This window comes from Mytilus trossulus, chromosome 3 (genome assembly GCF_036588685.1).
Source record: "Mytilus trossulus isolate FHL-02 chromosome 3, PNRI_Mtr1.1.1.hap1, whole genome shotgun sequence".
Lineage (NCBI taxonomy): Eukaryota > Metazoa > Mollusca > Bivalvia > Mytilida > Mytilidae > Mytilus > Mytilus trossulus.
This window is the reverse complement of record NC_086375.1, coordinates 87,383,815-87,407,782: the sequence shown is the minus strand read 5'-3', so window position 1 is coordinate 87,407,782 and position 23,968 is coordinate 87,383,815. Positions and strand designations below refer to the sequence as shown.

The 23,968-nt window shown below is 31.7% G+C and overlaps 1 long non-coding RNA gene and 1 pseudogene across 1 annotated transcript; both read left to right on the top strand.

Moving 5' to 3' along the window:
• Positions 1-2,826: 2,826 nt before the first annotated feature.
• On the top strand, positions 2,827-4,536 carry LOC134711119 (uncharacterized; annotated as a pseudogene).
• Positions 4,537-12,852: 8,316 nt separating this feature from the next.
• Positions 12,853-15,910, top strand: LOC134712740 (uncharacterized). Its single transcript, XR_010106314.1, has 2 exons — positions 12,853-13,405; positions 15,536-15,910. It is a non-coding gene; the product is annotated as an uncharacterized LOC134712740 (long non-coding RNA).
• The last annotated feature ends 8,058 nt before the right edge of the window (positions 15,911-23,968 follow it).

Sequence of the window (23,968 nt, the reverse complement as noted above, 5' to 3'; positions counted from 1 at the left end):
CACAATTTCAATAACATGTCTAATGAAACAGGGTCCTTCTTGTGTTTCTGAACAATAGCCACGCTCTTGGCAGATTCTTGTAATGGATGTAAATATGAATTTTTAGTTGGATCTGCAAAATTACTCATTTCATGCACCCATTTTATACTATATATAGCAGAATTAATAGTGTTACATGTAGCACCAGTATCAAGCAAATAAGTTATATATAAAGCTATACGAACCGGTTGTGCTGGTAAAGCTTGAAAACTATGTTTTTTAATAAATGTTTCCCAACGTTTAAATGCATAAAAGTACGATTTTCCTATATAATCACTCCTACTTTTCACAATATAACTGGACATATGTTCTGCATACTTGAAAAGTTCAGATTCTCCGGCTTCTTTCACATCTTCCTTAATTGTGTCTGTCAAACCTATTCCTGGAAAACAGAAAATCAATCTATGATAATTTTACAACCTTAACTTCAACACGCATGGCAACGAAATTGAAATTTTGTTTAATCATACCAAAAATCCCATTTCGCCCTCTTCCTCTATGAGTTATCATTGAACCCGGGAAGATCTTATGAGTTTTAACAAAATATTTGAATCTGTTACCCTCTCACAAGACCGGCCAATAAGGCGCCGACTTCCATTCGGGTATAACTAACGTACCAACTGTTCCATCTTTCAACATCTTTTTAACTGTTTGTGTAACTAACGAAGGTGATGGGACTAACCAGTTATTTTCTTTACCCCAGTGCTGTTTAAAAGCATCAACACCGCTCGTTCCCTGACACCAAAACTTAGAATTAAATTTATCACATTTTTTGTTATATGAAGCCGCAAAGCGATCTACTGTATTAGGAACCAACTCTCTATCTAGCGTACGAAACAGCCATGTTTGTACATCCCAGTCATCGCAATCGTTCAACCTACTTAAAGTGTCTGCATTTGTATTATTTTCTCTTGGTATCCATTGCGCAAAAAACGAAACATTGCTTTGTTCACATGCATTTTGAATTTCCATATTTATATCTTGCAAGTGCAAGTGAGTCTTTTCACTTCCGACCTTCAAAATAGTTTCAACATTCTTATTATCAGTATGTATTTTTACACTTTGTCCATTCAATGTAGGCAAATTAGTTTTCAAAATCCTATGAACAGCCTCAAGTTCTCTCCAAGTAGAACTCATGTTTGCTTCATGTGCATCCCATGCACCAAACATTTCTACCATTTTGCTGTTCCCTGCCTCAGCTATATATCCTCCATAGCCTTCACCTGAGGCATCCGAAAACATGTTTACATCACATGCTTCGTTTGTCAACTGACTAAATAATGCACCATCCGCATTTAACCTTACTATGTTTGATAACCAAAACTCTAGTTCTACCTCTGCTTCTGGAGTAATCCAGACCGGTTCCTCTCATGATGTTCTATCCTGAACACAGTCATATGCATACCGAGTCCTTAACCTTACAGTTGTACCCAACACACCTTGTGTAGATATTACCCGATCGACAACTGAAGCTAACAGTTTTACTGATATCACACGTTTTTCTGGTAACCTGTTACAAATGCAGGATATACATTTTAATATCCTGTTAATTCTCTCCTCCGTTATTCTAATTCTACCTTCAGAGGTGTCCCATACCATTCCCCAAAAAGTTATCACTTGAACCGGGTTCCAGTTACACTTCTCCTCAGCAATAATGAAACCAAAATCGATTAAGTCTGCCCTTATTCTATTGCTAACTTTAGTGCATTCATCATAATTGTCAGCACCCCCTAAACCATCATCAAGATACATTAGGATCCTAATACTGTTAGATCTCCAATACTTTATAAGCTCTCTGAAGACTTTTGAAAATATAAAACCAGCTGTAGCCAAACCGATACACAAAACATTAAATATGTAAAATTTAGACTCCCACTGAAAACCCAAATATGTTCTGTCTTACTGCTGTATCATTATATGATGATAAGCTGACTTTATATCAAAAGAAAACAGATAATCACCCTTAGAAAACAATTTTCCTGCCACAGTGGCATCTTCGTATTTATATCTAAACTGATATAAATGTGGATTGATGTGACGACAGTCAAGCACTAATCTAAGTTTTGACTTGTTACCTGCAACCGTTAATGGATTAACAACCCTAGGCTTTACAAATACTTCTCAGTCTATGGAAGAAGCGTATCGATAAAAACTTTTCTTATATCAATGAGCGATATTGTCTAATATTATTAATTCGTATTATTTAACAAATTTGATTCGTTTAGGCATAGTCACATGTTAAACTATATTTTTGAAGGTAGAGAGAAAACGGCGTATAGCAAAAAGCATATTGACCGGCAAAAAGCATATTGCACGGTTATTTTTAAAAATCTAATTATAGAAATCTGAAAACCAATATACTTAATGACGTATTCTCAACATCCAATCAAATGCTTTTCTGTATAACTTCCAGTACAATCACAACAACTTGAACAAGCAGACGTTAACGATAAATGGCAACGAAACGAAGATTCGCATCTCTCGAGGATGAAGACAGGGAAAATCTGTTGGAAAACGTTGATTAAAAAAACACTAAAAGGCAAACAAACACAGCTATTAATGGTTTCCGGGAATATCTAACAGAAAAAAGCCTTCCCCTCGACTTTGAGTCTTACGACGATGCACAGTTGGACGACGTATTATCCAAATTTTACATGGAAATGCGCAACAAAAATGGGGAGATGTATAAGAAGACGACCATGCAGTCTTATCGCCAAGGCTTGCAACAAGGGATGTTGATATTCTCAAAGGTGACAATTTCAAGAAGTCCAAAAAAGCATTTCAATGTATGACAAAGGAGCTAAAAAGACTTGGTCTGGCAGCTGTGGAGCACTATCCAGCAATTGCTGATGCTGATATGGAAAAAATGTACATGTTTTTCTGTAAAGATTTGGAAAGTCCAAAAATGTCCAGTACAAGGTAACTATAACATAATAAAAAAGAGATATCTCCCTGATCCTACAATGTACATGTCCTAAGTTCATTAATTGACACGACTTGTCTCTCTTGTAGTTGTACTGTATATATATTCCTCGTACAGTGCACTATTTCTCGCAAGTATTTAAAAAGTTACCTTTTCATTTAAAATTTGTAAAATATTTGATACAAAAGTATGAACAGGTGAATTTTACATTTGAAATTAATTCAATGGACAGTTAAAATTTAGAATTAATCAAATGGACCTGTAACCGGTATAATTTTCTTGTGAATGTTTTATATAACAATTTGAAAATTACAATTAAATTTTGTATCACATGTATTTTATTAATATTGAAGTACATACAATATTATGTAATTTCAGGTATTTGTGGACATAATGATTCATTTTGGACGTAGAGGCAGGGAGAACCTGGCAACCTTAACAAGACAGGACTTTGCAGTACAGCCAGATCCAGAGGGTACACTTTATGTTTATAAAACCCATGATGAACTAACCAAAAGTCATCAGACAGATAGTGAAAAGTCATCCGATGGTAGGATGTATGAAATCAAAGGTAAAATAAATATTAATGTCAAAATTAATAAGATTATAAGGCGGGCATTATCTAGTGACCTCCAAAAGTTTTTTAAGATTTGTATATATCAGGAAATTATTCTAGTCTTTATGATAAAGGCTGTCAATAAATCCAGGGGGGGACTAATGTTGGGTGACCCTTCTCGTCTTAGTTTGGGATGGGAAGTTTTGTTTATCCCTCCAATTGAATAAAAAAAAATCTTGTAAATGCAGGTTCACTACTCACCATTTCTCCTATATTTACAAATGTATAAAATTATGAAAAAAAAAACTATATTAAAAAAAAAGACATTTTTAAAGATATTTGCACACGAGAAGCTGAAGATAATTAATATGGAAAAAAAGATAAAAAAAGACCCAAACAATAACATTTAAAAAAAAAAAAGTACAATCTTGTCTTTTCTCTCAAGTCCTATATATATATGTCATTTTTTACTAATTTTTCTGTTTCAATATATATCATATGCATATCTCATATTTGTTTCTCAATATAGACAATATTCTTTTCAGATAGTGACCGATGTCCAGTAAGGTCGTTTGTAAAATATATACGCCGTCTGAATCCAAAATGTAATAAACTTTTTCAACAGCCAAAGTTAACAGCTAAAGATGGGATACATTATGACAACATTCCCCTTGGACACAACAAACTGGGCGTATATATGAACGAGATAAGCAAGGAAGCCAACCTGTCAAAAGAGTATACAAACCATTCATGCAGGGCTTCAACTGTCCACATTTTAGATGAGGCACAAATTCCAAGTAGACACATTATGAGTGTCACTGGTCATAAATCGGAGGCATCTTTAAAAACATATAGTGGTAAAACATGTGAAAAAAACAAAAAAATAATGTCAGACAAATTAAGTGAAAAAACACTATGCAAAACATCAAAAGTTTCGAAACCAGCCGCTTTGTCTTCAAATATTGATTTTTTGTGTCTTTCACAAACTAGTGTGACTGTAGAAACTGAGGCGATATAGACTACCTCATTTGGCTCTTTCAATTTACAGCCTTTGTCTGACTCGCAAACTCAAAACCTCATGAATGATATCATTCCTGAAATGGCAGCTGATGATGGTATGGATGATGGTATGGATGATTTATTGAAATCTCTAGAAGTTCCAAGATGTATACCGAAACAGTCGAACTCAGTTAATGCTGCAAGTATGAACCAGAAAGCTATGCCAGCTCAAGTATTCAATAACTGTTCAAATATAACTGTCAATTACAATTTTATTCAGAAGAATTAATGAAAAAAAGTGTTTCAGAAATTTATTCATTGTTAAATTGTTTAGTCTAAAAAGAACAATAGTTAAACGTTTCAATTGTATTTGAATTGTTTCATATTATTTATGAAATAACTTTTATATTTCATGATATTTTTTATGTTGAAATAAATAACCATCACATATTTCGTTCAATATGGCCAAAACAAATATTACATTGTAAATCTTAAAAGAATTTTCAAATATTAAGAAAAGAAAATATTTGGTAAACAAGTCAAAGAATCAATTAATATACTACCATCAAGATAATATGTGTGAATTAATAATATAACAATTATAGCCTTTGTATGAGGTCGATACAGGATATATCGACCTAAAGAAGTATATCGAATTCGGACTTCGTCCTCAGTCGATATACTTCTTTCAGGTCGATATATCCTTGCATCGACCTCATACAAAGGCTAAAATTGTATAATATCAATTGTAAATATGCAGACATTCCATGCGGAAAATGTTGTTTTCGGCAACGAGAAATTAAGAAAATACTAACTTTAAAACTTATTGTTCAAATATGAACAACAATTGAGTCTAAAGATACATTCAGAAGTTAGTTAGAAGCTAAAGTTTATGTCCGTGTAAAATTTTAAGTGCTGTGTTTTTCTTATATATAAAAATAAACAATGCGATGCTTTTAAAATATCAATGCGATACTTTTAAAATATCAATGCGATACTTTTAAAATATCAATGCGATACTTTTAAAATATCATAGCGGTGTTTTGTAATATTGATATTAGTAATTATTAGTTTTAATATTTGACTGCTGTATCCATATTTTGACAATTTTACCTATTATGTCTGTTTTGTTCATGCATCGTTGTAAATATGACAGAATTTGATGATACTGTCATACATGTGACAGGTTTAGCGCAATATAACCAGGTTCAATCCACCATTTTCAAAAAATGCCAGTACCGATGGGGTTTAATAAACAATGTCGTAATCAAATAGCTAAGTATCAATATCATTGTTCACATATATATAACATTTAGCAAATTTATAATGAACGCACCGAAATAATATGTATCAGATATGCTCGTTGAACGCATGCATGGAAGACTTTCTTTATTGAAAACAATGAAACTAACTTTTGACAAAGATGAATCATACTGTCCTCGTTAAGATTGATTCGACAAAATTTGGCCTGTGCATTTCTGAATCTCCTTTTTTTATATAAATTAGACTGTTGGTTTTCCTGTTTGAGTGGTTTAACACTAGTATTTTTTTGGTTCCTATATAGCGTGGTGTTCGCTGAGAGTCAAGGCTCCGTGTTTAAGGCCCTACTTTGATCTATAATGGTTTACTTAAAACAAACTATTACTTTGATGGAAATTTCTCTCATTCGAACTCATGCACCATCTTCTTAATATATCTGTTAATCTTATATCAAACCCCTAATACATAACTGCTTTCCTGTCCTTCAAAACGTCATTTGGGTGCTGAATCTTTTGTTAAGTGCAAACACACTTCTAAAGATTTAAAGGTATCGACAGTTATGATGGTACAAGAACGATTACGTCAATAAAAATACCAAATAAACAGCACTGAACGATCTAAATGTATAAATATAGAAAAAAAATATACACATTTCTAACGTCAACAGACATTTAGATCTTATTCATTTGTTTTCTCAACATTTTTTTTAGTATTCCTTGAAGAAATGAATTTATAACAAGCGATACGGATTGTTATTTATACGATCGATTACTAGTCAAAAACGCAAGTCAAATCTCTGTGATAACAAAGCAACGGACTGCCCTCACGGTCATCGCGATGTAAAAGAGCGTCCAGGCGGCGAGCTGATTATGTTCATAGTGATATAGATTTACCAACGGGGAAAGTCTTTGATATAAAAAAAGAACTGTTTTCCTTCTCAATATTATTTCTATGTTAATAATAAATACATTTGCTGTTTGACAAGATTTTTGATTTTCGTTGTATCTGAAGTTGTTCAACTTATAGTCTGAGGCTACTCAGTTGGTATCTTCAAAGTTCGGGACATCAGCATTTGTACATTTTGATTTGTTTGGAATATTTATTTTACCATTTGAATATTAATTGTTATTTGGAGCTGTATTGGATTGGACTGTTTAAAAGAATGGTTTTTTTAAGTCGTGATATATATGGTCCGCAACCAGATTGTCGTTGCCATATAGCTTTACCCTTGTTCGAAATTCCGTCATTCCGAAAATCCGTAATTTCGAAATTCCGTCATTCTGAAATTCCATCATTCCGCAAAATCCGTAATTTCGAAATGCCGTCATTCTGAAATTCAATCATTCCGAAAATTCGTAATTTCGAAATTCCGTCATTCTAAAATTCCGTAATTTCGAAATTCTGAAATTCCGCCATTCCGTAACAAACCATTATACGGAGGTTTTTTTTAAACGCCTTAATATATTGGGCTGATTTTTGTTATGTGAGTTAACCATGATGAGTTACAGATCAAGTTTATTAAGTTTTGTTCTGCTTGGCTAATTTTTGCCGAAATTACGGTCTATGGACTTTGCTAAATTGTTGAAAATCTCAGTTATACAGACTTTTTTTCTAAATGCTTTCAGATATTGGACTGATTTTTTTTTGTATATGAGCTAACTATGATGATTTTTTTGCTCCGCTAATTTTGGCCAAAATAAAGGGTTAACAACTTCAAGAATTGTTGAAAATCACACGTTATACTGACTCTTTTTCTATACGCCTCTAGATTTTGAGCTGATTTTTGACATGTGAGACTATCATCATGTTTGTGTCCACATTTGTTATTGAAATTGAAGATTTTTCAACATTTTAAGACGGGACAATTCGTGTTGCTTTGACATATCTAGTTTTTGTCTGTTTCGATATTACCCATGTGGATAGGCTATAGCAGTGTGACATCAAGGGCAGATTCAGCCGTTTTCAAAAGGGGGTTCCAATCCTAGGATAAGGGGTGGGGTTCAACCATATGTCCCTATTCAAATGCATTGATCGGCCACTTGACCTATATTAGAATCTAATAGGTTAGTAGTCTATTTACAACCGCATTTAGATTCCACCATTGCATCATCACTTCAAACAGAATTAGTCGGTTAAACCATGTGATTGAAAACAATAGACTGAACAGGTTGTTAACACTTTCAAATATCAATAGGGTCAAGCAACATTTTTAAAATGATAAGATCGTGTAAGCGTTAATTTTGTTACATGTACGAAGTTTTAGTGATATTGATCCCCAAACATTAAGCCGGTCATGAACTAAGTTTGTGAATTATGTTTGCGGTTCTTTTGACATGCATTGTGACGTGTCATCGTATTAATTTTATATTAGAAAACTATAGTAGTTATATTAGAAAAGTATCGCATTCATAAATTTTTGATATTAAAAAAATATCGCTATGATATAAGATAAACATCGCATTGATATTTTAAAATATAGCATTATCTTTGACTTATAGGCGATTTTGGCTTATCCAACAATTGAATTCATCTCAATTGCATTCCATATAGTTTGCTACATGACATTAATTGAATTTGTACATCTACAAATGATAAATCTTGCATTTATGTCTCATTTATTCAACAATTCAATTTTCTCGTTTAAATACACCTTGCTTGGTATAACTTAAAATAATTCATGGAAATTATACAGCAGACGTATGTCTTGTTAAATGTCAGCCTGTTTAAAGAATAGAATCATAACTTTATACCAAGAAATCTTCGTTTCTTCATAAAAATGTAAACATTCGTCTGAGATTTCCCACAATGCAGCTCGTTGATATAAGACAATATCGCTCATTGATAAAAGAAAAGTTTTTATCGTATCGCACCTTCCATAGACTGCTTCTGATATACACCCTTTAGATAATAATTTCTCGATTTCATCTTTTACAAATGATTTGTTGTCTTTAGCTGATCTATTATTATCTAATAAAACATTCTCAGGTAAAGTTTTTAACGGTAACATATACCCTTTGTCAATAACATTTAAAATTTAAAATGTAATCACTTGCTTGAATGATTTTCTATTTGTTTATATGTTTTCTCAAAATATTAACTGGTGATTTAATTGTATCAACCTTTATACGTAAATTATCTACGTGTACTTCTATATTATTCCTAATAGAAGTGGGACATTTAAAGACGTATCGTATCTGTTTCTGATACGTTGACGTATCTGAGAAAATATCTATGTGTTATTGCTTAATAGATTATTTTCAGGTTTAAATATATGTCTTTCTTTTTTTGATATCTTTCTTTCATTTATACCCATTGCTACACTCTTTTTATTACATGATAGTTTTCAATTTATTAATACTCGTGTATATCTAATCACTTGATATTTAAATAATCACCACTTCTCCGTCGTGAATTTAAGATTTATGAGTCCTTCTGTAGCCATGTGTATTACGAAATTGTGCAATAAAATCAAAACAGCAATGGTACAATAGAGATTTGCCATATGGTGCATATATACAAAGAAAACTTCGTTCAGAAAATCGCGACTTTGTGGCAAATATATTAAAATCTACAGACTTGAATAAAGAAATTTTTATTATAAAATTTTCAACATAGTTTACACACTTCTTAATGTGCTAGCGTTTATTGTTAACAAATAGTCATTAACAACTATTCAAAAACAAAACTCGTATTAAGTCCGAGATTAAGTCACTAAAGTCGAGCGCACCCTAGAAGGTGTACTTCACTACATATTTGAAAAAAGGATTGCCTGCTACATTTTAATTTATAAATTTAGTTTAATGGTATCAGTAATCAATTCAACTCATATGATGTGGATGATTCAATTCCCTTTTATTAGCAAATCTAAAGTAAGTGTATGAATATTGTTAATGTTACTTTTATTTGTTTTAAATTTCAACTTCACGCCTGGGTAGTTCAAGTATATAGATTGACACGGAAATCATGTGATTGTTATATGTGTGTAAATGTTAGCTTCTGTTGTCGTCCGTGCAATGTTTTCATAATTGTATTATAAGTACTGAAATAAAGTAGAAACATCACTTTTAGCGCAATAAATATAATTAAGTCCAGATTTTGACATACAAGAAGCAAGTATGTAAACATAACTAATACATAAATTTATACAATTATTCAACATTATTTATATATCAGAAATGAAAGAGATAACAAATATACATTGCCTTTTCCTTTTCCCCCAATCTCTTTTTCCTTTTCTCGATTACTAGTACTATTTTTTAAAGCACGTAAATAATTACTTGAATAATAACCCATATATACGTTTAGATACGTCAACGTATCAGATACGGATACGATACGTCTTTAAATGTCCCACTTCTAGTTAAAGTATTAAAGTCATATGAAACGAGTGAGTGGTGAAAAATAATGTTTGTACAATTTTTGAACCAAAGCATGTACATATCATAAACTTAGTTCCATGTGCACGATTTTATCATTATTTTCGCAAATATATCATATAATCGTCAATTTTTTTTCTCATTGTTTGTTATGATTTAACAAATATGGTTGCTCATTAAATGCCGTGTTTTGACGTCGAGTTTTACCGATTGTCACCTTATAGTAAACAAATCATAAACAGCATGAGTATTGAGCACGTGTTTAACATGTATAATCAGCTATTTGTTTATTTCAATGACAGATCCATGCGTATTGCGTTCACCGAATTTTTACGAGGAGGGTTAAGCTCGGGTCACTATGCATACGGAAAATATGTCGGCGAATTGCTTCCTGGAAGCAAGCAATTAATAATAAGTGACCTTCTTCTAAATGTGGACAAATTAAAGAATTTTCCTCAGAGAAAAGTATATGCACATAAGTTGTATAATGAAAACTATCCATTTAGTTAAAAAAAACATATGAAGACATTTTGAGGTTTCTTATGACTTTATATTACTTATTTTATCATTTTTTCTTTGCTGTTTCTCAGGACATTCCTGTTTCCAATGACCTTTTACTCCACACTTAAAACATCTGCCTGAATTCTTGTCATAACTTCTTGTTCTGCTGTACGTAGGGATGTACTCGTCTAGCTTTCTTTGTTTTATCAGTTTTCACCTTTCTTTCTGCTCTGTTTTCAGCCTTGTACAACTTCCTTTCATCCTCAGAATCATCTGCAAGCGGGTCGGTTTCATATTCGTGTACAACTCGCCAGCCCAGCTCGGATGAATAAGCAAAACGTATCAACTTTTGTCTATAGTTCATTAAATAAATACTTCCGCTAACTTCTCCTTGGCTTTGCATGCGGTATCTGGCGTTGGATTGTTACCGTCCAACATATTTTCTGCTTCTTTCATTTTGCTGAGCACCTTCGTGTTTTGCTTAAACGGCTCTTCATTCCCTCGTTTCTTGAATTTTGGTCCATCCGTCAAGGTAGCTTCTATCTTGGAAACCTGTGTTTCTGCAAGCTGTTGTTGTTGCACATGCATCTTTCCCATTTCGCTGGAAATAATCGAACGCATTTGGTTCATCATTTCATTTTGATTTACCGTCAGAATATTCGAGACTTGAATTCTGATCTGCTCTTGAAGTTCGGCGTCCATTTTGATGTGTACGCTTCAAAGGACGGCTAGAAAGTGAGATACATTTACATGTATACCTTTTACCTGTAATCAATTTTGATTACAAACAAATCCTGATTGGACAATACCTTATTTACAAACCGTTAGTACAGACATTTTCCCGCTATTACTAGTCGAAACGCGGGAAAATTCATTTACACCACGGTGTATATTCGGAACGCTTGCTTTCAAATTCAATTGCTGGTAACGCTTGCTAAATCAGATTCCGGAAACACGTACTTTCCGATATTCCAAAAGAAAATTCCAAAGACAGTTGAAAGGTAGGTTGCTTCAATCTTAAAATAAACAATACAATACCGTTTTTCATGAATGAAACTATTAGGCGAGTGACATTTTCAGAAAAGACGCTTAGTTAGTGACTTTAATGCACCCACCTAACACACAGCTGAATTTTTTATATGTTATAGTATAATATCTGAACTTCCATTTTTGGTCGGTCGTAAAAAAATCGTACGGTGCAATTTTTGTTAAAATTGAATTAAAATCGAGAAATAATTCCAAATTGAAAAATGCCCAACAGTGTTGAAGCGTGACAAATTAACATGTAGCTTTATTTTCTGATGTCACAATGCAAAATTTATGTACGTTTAACATGTCAATGTATAAAAAAATACTTTTCAAAAATGAAAGAAGTAATTTTTGCGGAAAAAAAACGATTTTTGTATAATTTTTGGATTTTTTTATAAAAATTGTGCCAATTTTCATGTTTTTCTTCATTTCTTAGATATTTTCGGCTTGAAACACAAATAAATGATGTTCGTATTATTCAAAAGTTCATTACTCGTTTAATACATATCGTTATCACTCTATAATTCTGGATTTTATACACTTTTACACACTCCTCCTTTTCTAACAAATTTCCGAAATCGCTTTCTCTGTTCATTTCCCTCAAGTTAACGGACCTAAACGCTTCGAAAAATGGTATGAATAACCATTAAGGCATTTTTTTGGTATAAATATTATGTAAAGTATTAAAAAAAAAAAAAAAAAAAAGGACCATAGAAGCTGATATGTCAACGTTTTTTGGTAAAAAACCAAGATCTTATTATTCTTGGTCAATTTGCACTAACAAAAGGCAGAGATTATGAATAAGTATTGATAAATACTTCTTCTTAATTGGATCAATGCACATTTTAGTTTTGCAACTAAAAGTGCACAAAAATGTGTCAAATCTGATATTTTCCCCATGAACTTGAACGTGAGATATGTCCACCTTTTAAATTCCCTACCGTTTTAACCATCGCATACGGTAGACTTATTGATGATGCCAATTTTGTCAGTATTTTAGAGGAAGCATGATGTATATGCAAGGACCACGTCAAGAGCCTCTGTGTTGACATGCTACAAATACTTTTATATATTGGGATATCTTTTCATTCAGTTGACAAATTTTGAAATCTTCGTAGATATTTGAAATGCAATAAATGTTCTACCTCAGGTGTATTTATTACCAGTGGGAAAGCCACGGATCGATTCTGCGCCTCCTTCCATATGACGTAACGGCCAGAAAATCAAGGGCGACAATCGCGATTTTTCATAGAGGGCGACACTATCGCGCCGTCGCGGCAATTTGTTTACATCGTGTACGTGTGATTTTTCGAGAAATTTATCATTAAAGACAATTAAACTTGTGTCATTTCATCATCAATTAGTTAAATAGGTAAGTTTTACAGGTGACCATGCTATTTTTTCTTCTTAGAAGATTTTATTTTACAAGAAACGAACATCTGAAAATGGCAAGTGACGTTGTTAATTTGGGGATAAAAATATGGCGGGTGTTTTCCCCTTCTGAAAATAACTGACACATTTGCATCCTATTGGCTATTTAAATATAAAATGACCAAAAATAGTATCTATGATGATAGGAGTCCCTAAATATTTGCATAAATACCCATCACTCCGTGTCAAATTGTAACGGAGGCTGCGAAAAGGAAGCACACAAATCGACGCCATTTTTCAACAGATTAAGGTTTCTGAGCTCACGAAATCCTAGCATTATTACTTTTAATGGTTAGTAGAAAGATATTAATACTATCCATAACATGATTTATTGATCTGATCGGGTTATGGCTACATGTTTGCCTCTTTTCGATTCTTAAATCCAGTAAATTTCCGTAGACCACATGTAAATAAACGCCCCTTTTCCAGCGTGAGACTTCAATTTGAATAAAACTTCAATGTTGGCAGGTCAATGTTAGCATTTAAATTTTAATTAAAGTTTTACAGTTGTGTAATGCATATGTGCTGATTTGTTTGGTTGTCTCGAATAGTAAAAAGGTTAATATTTTTATTTTTGAACCCAAAAAGTGTGACAAAAAACACAAAAAACAAACAAAATAAAAATATAGGAAAAAAATAACCATCCCAAGGATAAAGGGGGTTCTCAACTATATGTCCCCATTCAAATGCATTGATCGTCCCCAAAAAAGGGAGATTCCAATCCCTGGAACCCTATCCCTGGATCTGCCACTGGGAACTATGACTATTAAAACGTAAAAAGAATTAGAGAATTGTTACTAAAGGAACAAGAATAGAGAAAATATACCATAAAATAAGTTAAAAAAAAGAGCAAATGACATGCTAGCTGCGGAACCGTAGCTCTTAGGTCCTTATGTTATTTTTTTAACTATTTGCGGACCATATACTACTTTTTTTCTGGGACACCTTCCTATACATCCCAGAAAAAAATCAAAATATTCCTAGCAGCAAGCCAGAGGTCTGGTCATAATCATTTAGAACTTTTGATGTGCTAATTTATATATTGAGGAAAGAAAAATTATGGACAAAAAGTATAAAAAAAATAGAGACCAATGAACTTAAAGATTAAATGATAAAGAAATGCAGAAGACCCCATCCAGACCCTTGTCTATGTGAACAACAGTACTATTATTTTTGCCCAATATTGCATATGGGCATGTAAAATCTATAATACTAAAATTACGAGGTCCAATTTGTCAGCCGTCATCACGTAAAAACGACGAATCAAATAATTCAACTTTATATTTAACTAATATAGTACAAAAGTGTAGATTAAAAATTACACCACCCCAGGCCCTTTTGTTTTTGACGTAATTAATATTGCCAATAATTAAGAAGTTCCAGTTCGAGTCCGATACAGATACCAATAGTATATTCACCTGTTACCTATTACCTTATCTGTTTGTTCCGCATCTGACAGGCTCTCCACCAAACGGTGTATTCAGGATTAATATGATATATACACGGTCATAATCACAGGGTTGACACTACTAAATTGTCAAATTGTTACCTATTGTAGTATTTTAATCAGTAAGACTTTCAAAGATAACAAATCTGGACTAAAAATAAGGCGTATCGGTACAGTTTTCAATTTGTTTGTGGGCATGCATGACATAAAACAGCGAATCAAAGAATTCAACTTCATTCAGATGACAACTTGAATACTAATACTAAAATAAGGCTTGCACATAGTTATATACTTTAATTCATTCACAGAACCGCGATATCACGGGTGTTTTCTAGTATCTTAAAGATTTCAGGTATATGAAATATTCACCAGTAGGAAAGTATTAATTCTGTCCCTCCTTCCATGCTAAAAAAACCATGTGATTTATTGTTGAATTTTATTGCCACCTTCAGTATTGGCTAGGTGTTGTGGCCAGGTTTTATTGGCATTGGATACATTTATTATCAATTACTGGTATAAAGAATTAAAGATATGAATGATTGAATGAAAAGTTATCTTTTAAATAACAGATACCTGTAAGATAATTTAATGTTGCATATTATGTTATACTTTATTTAAACATTATTTATATCTATTAAAGAGGTTGATATGTTATTATGGTGATGAATTTTAAATACTAAAGTAAATGAATTTATAAGTAGAAAATTTTTCCAAACATCTGTTGGTGTGTATAAGTATTACCTTTTCTAGAGGACCTTTTTCAGGACGTCAGGATTGGGTATTTTTAGCTGAGGATTTCGGAATTGATCCTTCGGATTCCAGTATTTCCTTTCAACATTTTTACCTCAGAAGAGCATGTTTTTGTCAGTAGACAATTAAAATATATTATAATTTACCGATCATATAGCAACTCTAGAGAAGTTTGAAATTATATTTATTTGATAATATCATCTGCCTAAATTATATATTTTCAGATAACAATAGGAATAAGAAGAGCAGGATTTCTATATTGAGGATTTAAATGTATGGGACAGAGGACTATTTGGCTTGATTTTACTTTAAAAAACTTTTTAATTTTAACAATAGTTCTCCTTAATTGTTTAAAATACTTTTTACATATTTTTCATTTTAACATTATTTTTATGACTTTGTATTTATTCATCACTTAATAAACTTTTATTTCTAAACATTTTTATATTTTCAAATATACATACAATGTGAAACACTCCACCATTTTATATTGATAACGTGGGGTAAATGTACATGAGACACTAAACTGTTGCAATACAATATTACTTAATGTCATTGAAAAACCTGAGATTCATTGATGCAAAGCTAGCATATTCATAGGGCCCCCTTTCATAGGAAAAAAATTGGTTGATTAAATAGGGAATCACTGGAGCGGGCCCCTCCCAAGTTAGTCAGCAGCAGCAAACCCCCCCCCCCCCCCCCCAATAGAAAAGTTCTTGATCGGTCACTGGTGTCAGACATATACATGTATGTACTGTAGTATTTGAGACATAAGAAAAATAAAAGATATAAAAGTCAAAATGATGGTCTTTTATTCTTTATAAGGCTTGAATGACTTAAATGGAAAGTTTCTAGAATTGTTCACTTCTCCTAGACATAGTGAGGTCTCTCAAGTAGCCTATCATGACATGACTTTTCACTGTTTTGCTTCCAATGGCATGTAGATTTCAAAGTGTGGTAACCCCTGCACCTAAATAAATCATTTTCAGTAGATAGATATTTTTTTTTCAGACTTTTTGATGAAAAGTTTAAACTAATATACAAATTAGAAAAAAGAAAACTGATCAACTTGAACCCACAACATATAATTGAGCTCAGGTGCTCTGGAAGAGTAAGCAGATCCTGCTCCTTGTGTAGTATTATGAATGAGATGTCTATGTACCTTTTTCCTGGATATGTTAACACATGATTTTGCAAATTATTGCAATTGTGTGCTTTTAGAATGGAGTAAAATGTGTGAAAAGGTATTCTATTGCAGAAAAATCAGCACACAGATATAGGAATAGTATGATTCTTAATAAACTATAGATCCTGTGTCCAAGATTTGTTTTCTTGTAAACTGGTGTAAAATAAAAATGTGGGTCAAGCAGTTATATCAATGCAACAAAACAGGATCACCAAAATCAGAGTGAGACATTCATATACCATTTTAAAGTAGACCTTGGAAGTGACATAGCATTTTGTTAATGCTTTAAATGGTCATATAGCTCTAACATGCATTAAGAATTTGATGTACTAGGCATTGGGCATTCATATTGAATTTTAATCTCCAAGTTCTCAATATGCCCCAGGGCCCAGAAACACTCAAACATGAATAGTTGGTCACAGTGTACATCAGGTTGCTTGAAAAGCATGATAAGGGCAGACAGTTATTAACATGTGTGAGTGTTTAGGCAGGCAATATTTGTTGATTGGTACATGTACTTTTTAAAATTGACAAGTTGAAACATTTCAGATTTATAATAATTTACAGAATCAAAGAATGACTGTAACCATTACCCTAAAAATTGGCTAAAAACAAAGACTAGCTGAGTGCTTACACTTTGCATTTTTGCATGCTTATTCAGACAACAACTTTTGACTAACTGATTTATTTTTTTTGAAAAAAGGGGGGTAGGTCTACTTCCAGACAGTGGAAGTTATTTATATGGACAAATTCGTTCATAGATTAAACCAGTTTCAATGTACTACACAAATCTCGCCCATAAATCTGTTATACACCAGCAGCATAATTAAATAACTACAGAAAATGTGATACGAGGAGTTTGAGCAACTTGTAAACATCAACAAATGACGTTGTAAAGCCTTCAACCACTCAACATTTTAAGTAAAATATATTTAAAATCCTAAAAACATCATCACCCTTCGTTGTCTCAATCAATTTTGTGCTTAAAATCTGTAAAATTTGACATAATTTGCTTGATTTTGCACCGAAATAACTCCCAAAACGTCTGAAAAATGTTGAATTTTGACCTCCGGTTGAAGTATTTATTATGTAAACAAGACTCAGAGTGACGGGGAATCTTGTACATAGTCATGTGCCCATATGTTTCTAGGTCACATTTATTTATATCTCGACCAATGAAAAGCTTTAGGATGCATTTGTGTCAGTTGTTTGTAGTCGTGGGGATTACCCGCGTTTTTTTGGAAATCAACGGAGGTAGTCTTATGATTTATCATATTTCAGTAACGGAGCACTTATTTGAATACCAAATTTGGCAGTCGTCTGACAAAATCTATTCTAATGAAAAATTAAACTCAAATACTGATGGATGATAAGTTGTTTTAATAGATTTATTGTCTGAAGCACAGGCTACGTTTTTGTTTACACGCTGGTTACAGCGCCACCTCAAAAATTTTAGATTATGTCCCCTTTCCCGCGGGACTACCGGAAGTAGCTCTTCAATGTCACTGGCTTTCCCACTGTACCTAAGCCGTATTTTAAATAGGATAACGTGTTTTTGAATATTCTTCGAAAATTTACTTGGTTCGAGCGTCACCGACGAGTCTTATATAGACGAAACGCGTGTCTAACGTAAACAATCGATCATATGCCTGATATCTATCAAATTGATTTTTTATTGATTTTTTTTTTTTTTTTTTTACACTTGAATATAAATTTATTGCACTAAAGCTGTTAACAATGACCTTACCGCTACAGCTTTAACTGTAAGGTACCCTGAAATAGTTAGTATCTATAAGAACAGGGTTTCATATAGATAAGTATTTTTTTCTTAAATTTTATATTAGTATATTACAATTAAATACAATGTTCAATAATAATGTAATACAATTCAGTACCCTGATCTGAAATAAATGATATATTTTCCTTCTATACATGTAATCAAATTAAATAACGCCCATTTAATACTCTTATCCGAAATTGAATGTTTGGTGTCAATTATCTCGTTTAAAAATTACATGATTTAAGAGTGTGTGACATCGATTTTCTTGATCGGATGGTTTACCTTGTTTAAAGGTGAGAGAGAGCATGCTTTTTAATGGATGTATGTTGAATTAGGCTACTTTACTTCTTTTTTATTTGGATTTTAATCATTTTAGGTGAGTCTTTTCTTTATTTTTATTTATTTAGTTAAAGTTTTCTAGAAATATCTTCTTTAAGAGTGTTTTATTTTGGAGAAATTAAAGTTTGAAGCACTTGGACTGTAGTATATTCTTGTAGATTGTAGGATAAGTATTCGTCCAGTTCAAATTTAAACAGATTGAATACATTAGTAGATTTATTTCTTTGATCGGATACATAGTATGATTTGTAGATAGCAAATCCTATAAGTGTCAGAATTATATTGAATCCGATATACTCATTATCTGTTATTTTGTAGCCTATAACAATGTCTTTTAAGTTAATGTTTTTGTTAAAATTCATTTGAGATAAGATTTTATTAATGATTTCCCAAAATTCTTTTCGAAATTTACATTCGATAAAAAAGTGTTGCATATTTTGGCGTTAATATTGAGTCACTGATGAGGTCTTTGCGTCGGAACTAAACACATTTATTCTAAAAACAGTTGTTGGCATGACACGGGTTATGTTCTTCTCATATATGTTATGATGGTATGATACTAAACCCCTTACGGGAAGGATTGTGCCTGATGTTCATATGATGAAATCATAATCTTTCAGTCAGTTTAATTGAAGTCTGGAGCTGGCATGTCAGTTAACTGCTAGTAGTCTGTTGTTATTTATGTATTATTGTCATTTTGTTTATTTTCTTTGGTTACATCTTCTGACATCAGACTCGGACTTCTCTTGAACTGACTTTTAATGTGCGTATTGTTATGCTTTTACTTTTCTACACTGGTTAGAGGTATAGGGGGAGGGTTGAGATCTCACAAACATGTTTAACCCCGCCGCATTTTTGCGCCTGTCCCAAGTCAGGAGCCTCTGGCCTTTGTTAGTCTTGTATTATTTAAATTTTAGTTTCTTGTGTACAATTTGGAAATTAGTATGGCGTTCATTATCACTGAACTAGTATATATTTGTTTAGGGGCCAGCTGAAGGACGCCTCCAGGTGCGGGAATTTCTCGCTACATTGAAGACCTGTTGGTGACCTTCTGCTGTTGTGTTTTTTTATTTTGGTCGGGTTGTTGTCTCTTTGACACATTCCCCATTTCCATTCTCAATTTTATTGATACGTGTCTTTGAGTTGACAAAGTTGACAAAACGGACTAGTTACGATTTTCCATTTATAGAGATTTTCTCTATTCGGTAAAATGCAAGTTATTAGTTTCCACCTAAATATTTTAAGTTTATTAAGTTTTAAATGTTGGTGTATAAACTTAAACATATATTTGGTAAAGTCATAATTTATTTCTAATTCATTTTTCCATTTATTTATGCCAATGTTTGGAGAAATTTTTTTTTGAACGATCAATTGATACACGTTTTTGTTGCTTAAATTTTCAATTTTAATGTTTTCTTTGTTTATATTGATAAATAATCTGTTAAAATTTACTTTTGATTTGATGGATTCTTCTGTAGCTAAAATTTTTAGCCATGAGGTTGGAATTGAGTTTTTTACTTTTGAAATTTCTGCTATCCAATTTTTAGTGTTTCGCAGTTTTCTAAATATTTTATCTTGGGCAATTTTTCCATTATCGTCAATAATATCGTTAATGTAAATAAAATCACTGTGTATCCAGTTATGCATAATAAGCGGCTTGTTTTGAAATTTTATAAATTTATTACCCCAGATAACTTGCTTTCTTATTTCGACAAAGTTTTGCAATTCTGTGATGTTCGTTTCATGAAATAAAATCCAACTTTTTATTATTTCTAAGTAAAATTCTGGAATGTCCTTAGTTATGTAATCTAGTTTTTTTAAAGTTTGGTTGTTTAAATTCATTCTAAAAATGAGGAAATTAGAACCTAATTTACTTAAAAATAATTTTGGTATCAATGTCCAATTTTCTTGTTTTGCCTGTAGCAATCTAGAGACCCATCTTATTTGAAGAGAGGAGAAATAGCTTTTTATGTCGGTCATTTTAAGCCCTCCCTGGTTATAATCTGCTACCAAAGTATGTCTTTTAACTTTGTCTTTCTTATTGTTCCATATGAAACCAAAAATTTCTCTTTCTATATCAACTATTTTTGAGTTACTTAAAGCTGTAACATTTGCTAAAAAAGTAAATTGTGGTATAATGAGAGTTTTAACTATTAGAATTTTGCCTAAAATGGTTAAGTTTCTTTTTTTCCACGATGTTATCAGGTTTCGACTCTTTTCAAATCTAGTATCCCAATTTAATTTTTCACAATCTTTTTTATTAATGCCGAAATATATACCACGAGAGCACTTTTACAGGTTTGTCCGTGAATTTAATTTCATCTACTTTATCTCTACAATGCTTTAGTTTACCAATCCAAATTCCTTCCGTTTTATTTTTGTTTAGTTGTAATCCAGAAAAAGTTCCAAAAATTTCGATTATATTTAATGCTGTTCGGATTTCTTCTTTAGATTTTAGGAATAGAGTTGTATCATCAGCCACTTGCGTGGTTTTTAAGCAATGTGTTTTACTATCAATTTTTAATTCTATGCCTCTTATAATTTTGTTTTGCCTTAGTTGGTTAGCCATTATTTCTACTGACATTACGAAAAGTATAGAAGAGCACGGGCATCCCTGTCGGATACCTCTTAGGGGTCTAAAGGGGGCAGATATCCAACCGTTATTAAATATAGAACTATCTATATTTGTATACAAGGTTTTTATCCAGTTTATGAAGGGTTTATTAAAACCAAAATATTCTAAAGTATGATACATAAAATTCCATTCTAATGTGTCGAAAGCTTTCGAAAAATCTATGAATAAAATTGCTCCTTCTATGTTAAACTTATCTGCGTAATCTATAACATCTTGTATTTGGCGTAAATTAAAACCTATAAATCGGTTCTTTATGTAACCGGTTTGATCGGCATTAATGATTAAATTTAAGATTTTTTTTATTCTTAAAGCTAGAGTGTATGAAAGCATTTTGTAATCACTATTTAATAATGATATTGGTCTATAATTTGCAAGTTCTAAAGGATCATTTTTTTTATAAATTAGATTCAGTAAACTTTGTCTTTGCGTAAATGGCAGATGTTTATTTTCAAAGCTAAAATTAAAAAATTTTACAAGCATCGGTCCGAGAAGTTCCCAAAACTTTTTATAAAAGTTTATACTTATTCCGTCCATACCAGGACTTTTGTTTATCTTTAGATTATTAACTGCAATGGTTAATTCTTCTAGAGTTACATTTCCATCACAAGACTTACTTTCTTCTTCTGACAGTTTATAATTACGTTTTGTTTCAGAAATGTATTTTTTAACATCTATATCCGGTTTTTGTTTAGTGTCGTATAGATTAGCATAAAAATCTCTTTCAAGCTTTAATATTTCATCTTGATCTGTTACTATTACACCCTTATCGTTTTTTAGTTTAAGTATTGTCTTTTTCGTTTGTTTAGATTTTTCAAGACCTAGGAAATATGCATTATTTTTTTCTCCCTTTTCTACCCACTCTTGTCTTGATCTTATTTGAGCTCCTTTTGCTTTGTATTCATATTGATTTTCTAGCTCTTTCTCTAAAGTGGATATTTTTTCTTTAGTAAAATCATTATCTTCATTATTAGATTTTTCATATAATATTTTTAATTGTAGTTCTAAATTACGCGTTACATTTTTTCTTAGTTTAGCTTTACTTTTACTATACTGAATACTGAATACATTTTTTCCTATCTCATTACTTTGTTTTTGTATAATTTGATTTATTTTGTCTTCGTATTCTTGCTCGTCGAGAATACCGTTGTTAATTTTCCAGTAACCCGGGCCTCTTGTTTCAGATGATACAGATTGTAATTGTATTGATACTGCTTGGTGATCAGTACTTTTAATAAGAATAGGCCTAATATCACCTGACTTTACGTTTAACACAAAGTCTTTTTTTAACAAGGAACATGTCAATTCTACTAGACTGGACTGGATTTTTACGTCTCCATGTATATTGGATCTTTTGAGGGTTAGCGTATCTCCATATATCTATGAGATCATTTGATTTAATTAAATTTTTTAGGCTATTAACTGGTTTACTTACTTTTTTACGAATATTTGAGCTTTTCCTATCTTCATTTTTAAGGGCATCGTTCATGTCTCCTCCTAAAATTATTGTACCTATTGCGTTTTTGTTTAAAAAGTCATTTAATTTTTTATAGAAGCTATTTCGTTCAGATTCTATATTTGGGGCATATATGTTTATAAGAGAATATATTATATTTTCAGATTCAATATTTATCATAATTATTCGACCTTCTAAATCTTTATGCTCGTCTATTAATTTATAGTCTAGTTTGTTATTAATTAATATTGCAACTCCTCTGCTGGAAGTCGTTCCGTGACTATAGTAACAAGAATGATCTGATTCTATTGTTAGAGCATTTTCTAGGGATGTATTGAAATGAGTTTCTTGAATAAAAGTTATTTTACATTTCTGATTTTTTATCCATTGATAAAATCTCAATCTCTTTTGTTTATCTCGAAGTCCTTTAACATTTGCTGTACAAATGTGTAGGTTATTTAGCATATTTTGATTGAAAGTTGTTCGATTTGTTTAATACCTTTACTTTGTGAGCGTACATCACGTTTTAGTGGCATTTTTAAGGTAAACTTTATTTCTCCTAGTTTTGATCGTATTTTTTTTTTAACGTGGGAGTTACCTGTGAAAGTAATTATGTTAACCAATTTTCTTTTTTGTAATTGGATTATAACAATATTGTTATAGTCTGTTTCACGATTATGTTTTGACCGATATTTAAATGTTAATTTTAACAGCTGCATATAAAACATACTCATACACAATTACTATATTTATGAAATATATAAAACACAATGTATACAAAACTATAATAACTGAAATTACAAAATAATACCTGTTTTGCTGATTACAAACTAGAACAAATGTATGGTTTTGACAGTGAAAAAATGATGATCTCTTTCTAGTTTTCCAATTTCGTAATGTGTAAATAATGTCAAATCTATGATACTCTAGTAAAGTACTGCTTTTTTTTATGTTTTGTTTTCCGTAACATTTTGACAAGACAAGACATGACAAAATATTTTATTTCCTAAGACACGAACGTGTACAAGAGGTCAAAACATAATAAAGTATACATATAAATCGACAGCAGAGTAGTGTACGATAATAGCACGTGATTTTCATGACATTGAGACATATACATTTTATATATTACCTATTGAGTTTAAAGGATTACATATGTACAGAATTCTTTCTTATTGTTCACTGATTGTGAGTACATAAATATATATAAATGTATAAAAATTGCATCTACAAAAAATAAGTAATCTTTCTAAGGAAAGTACAT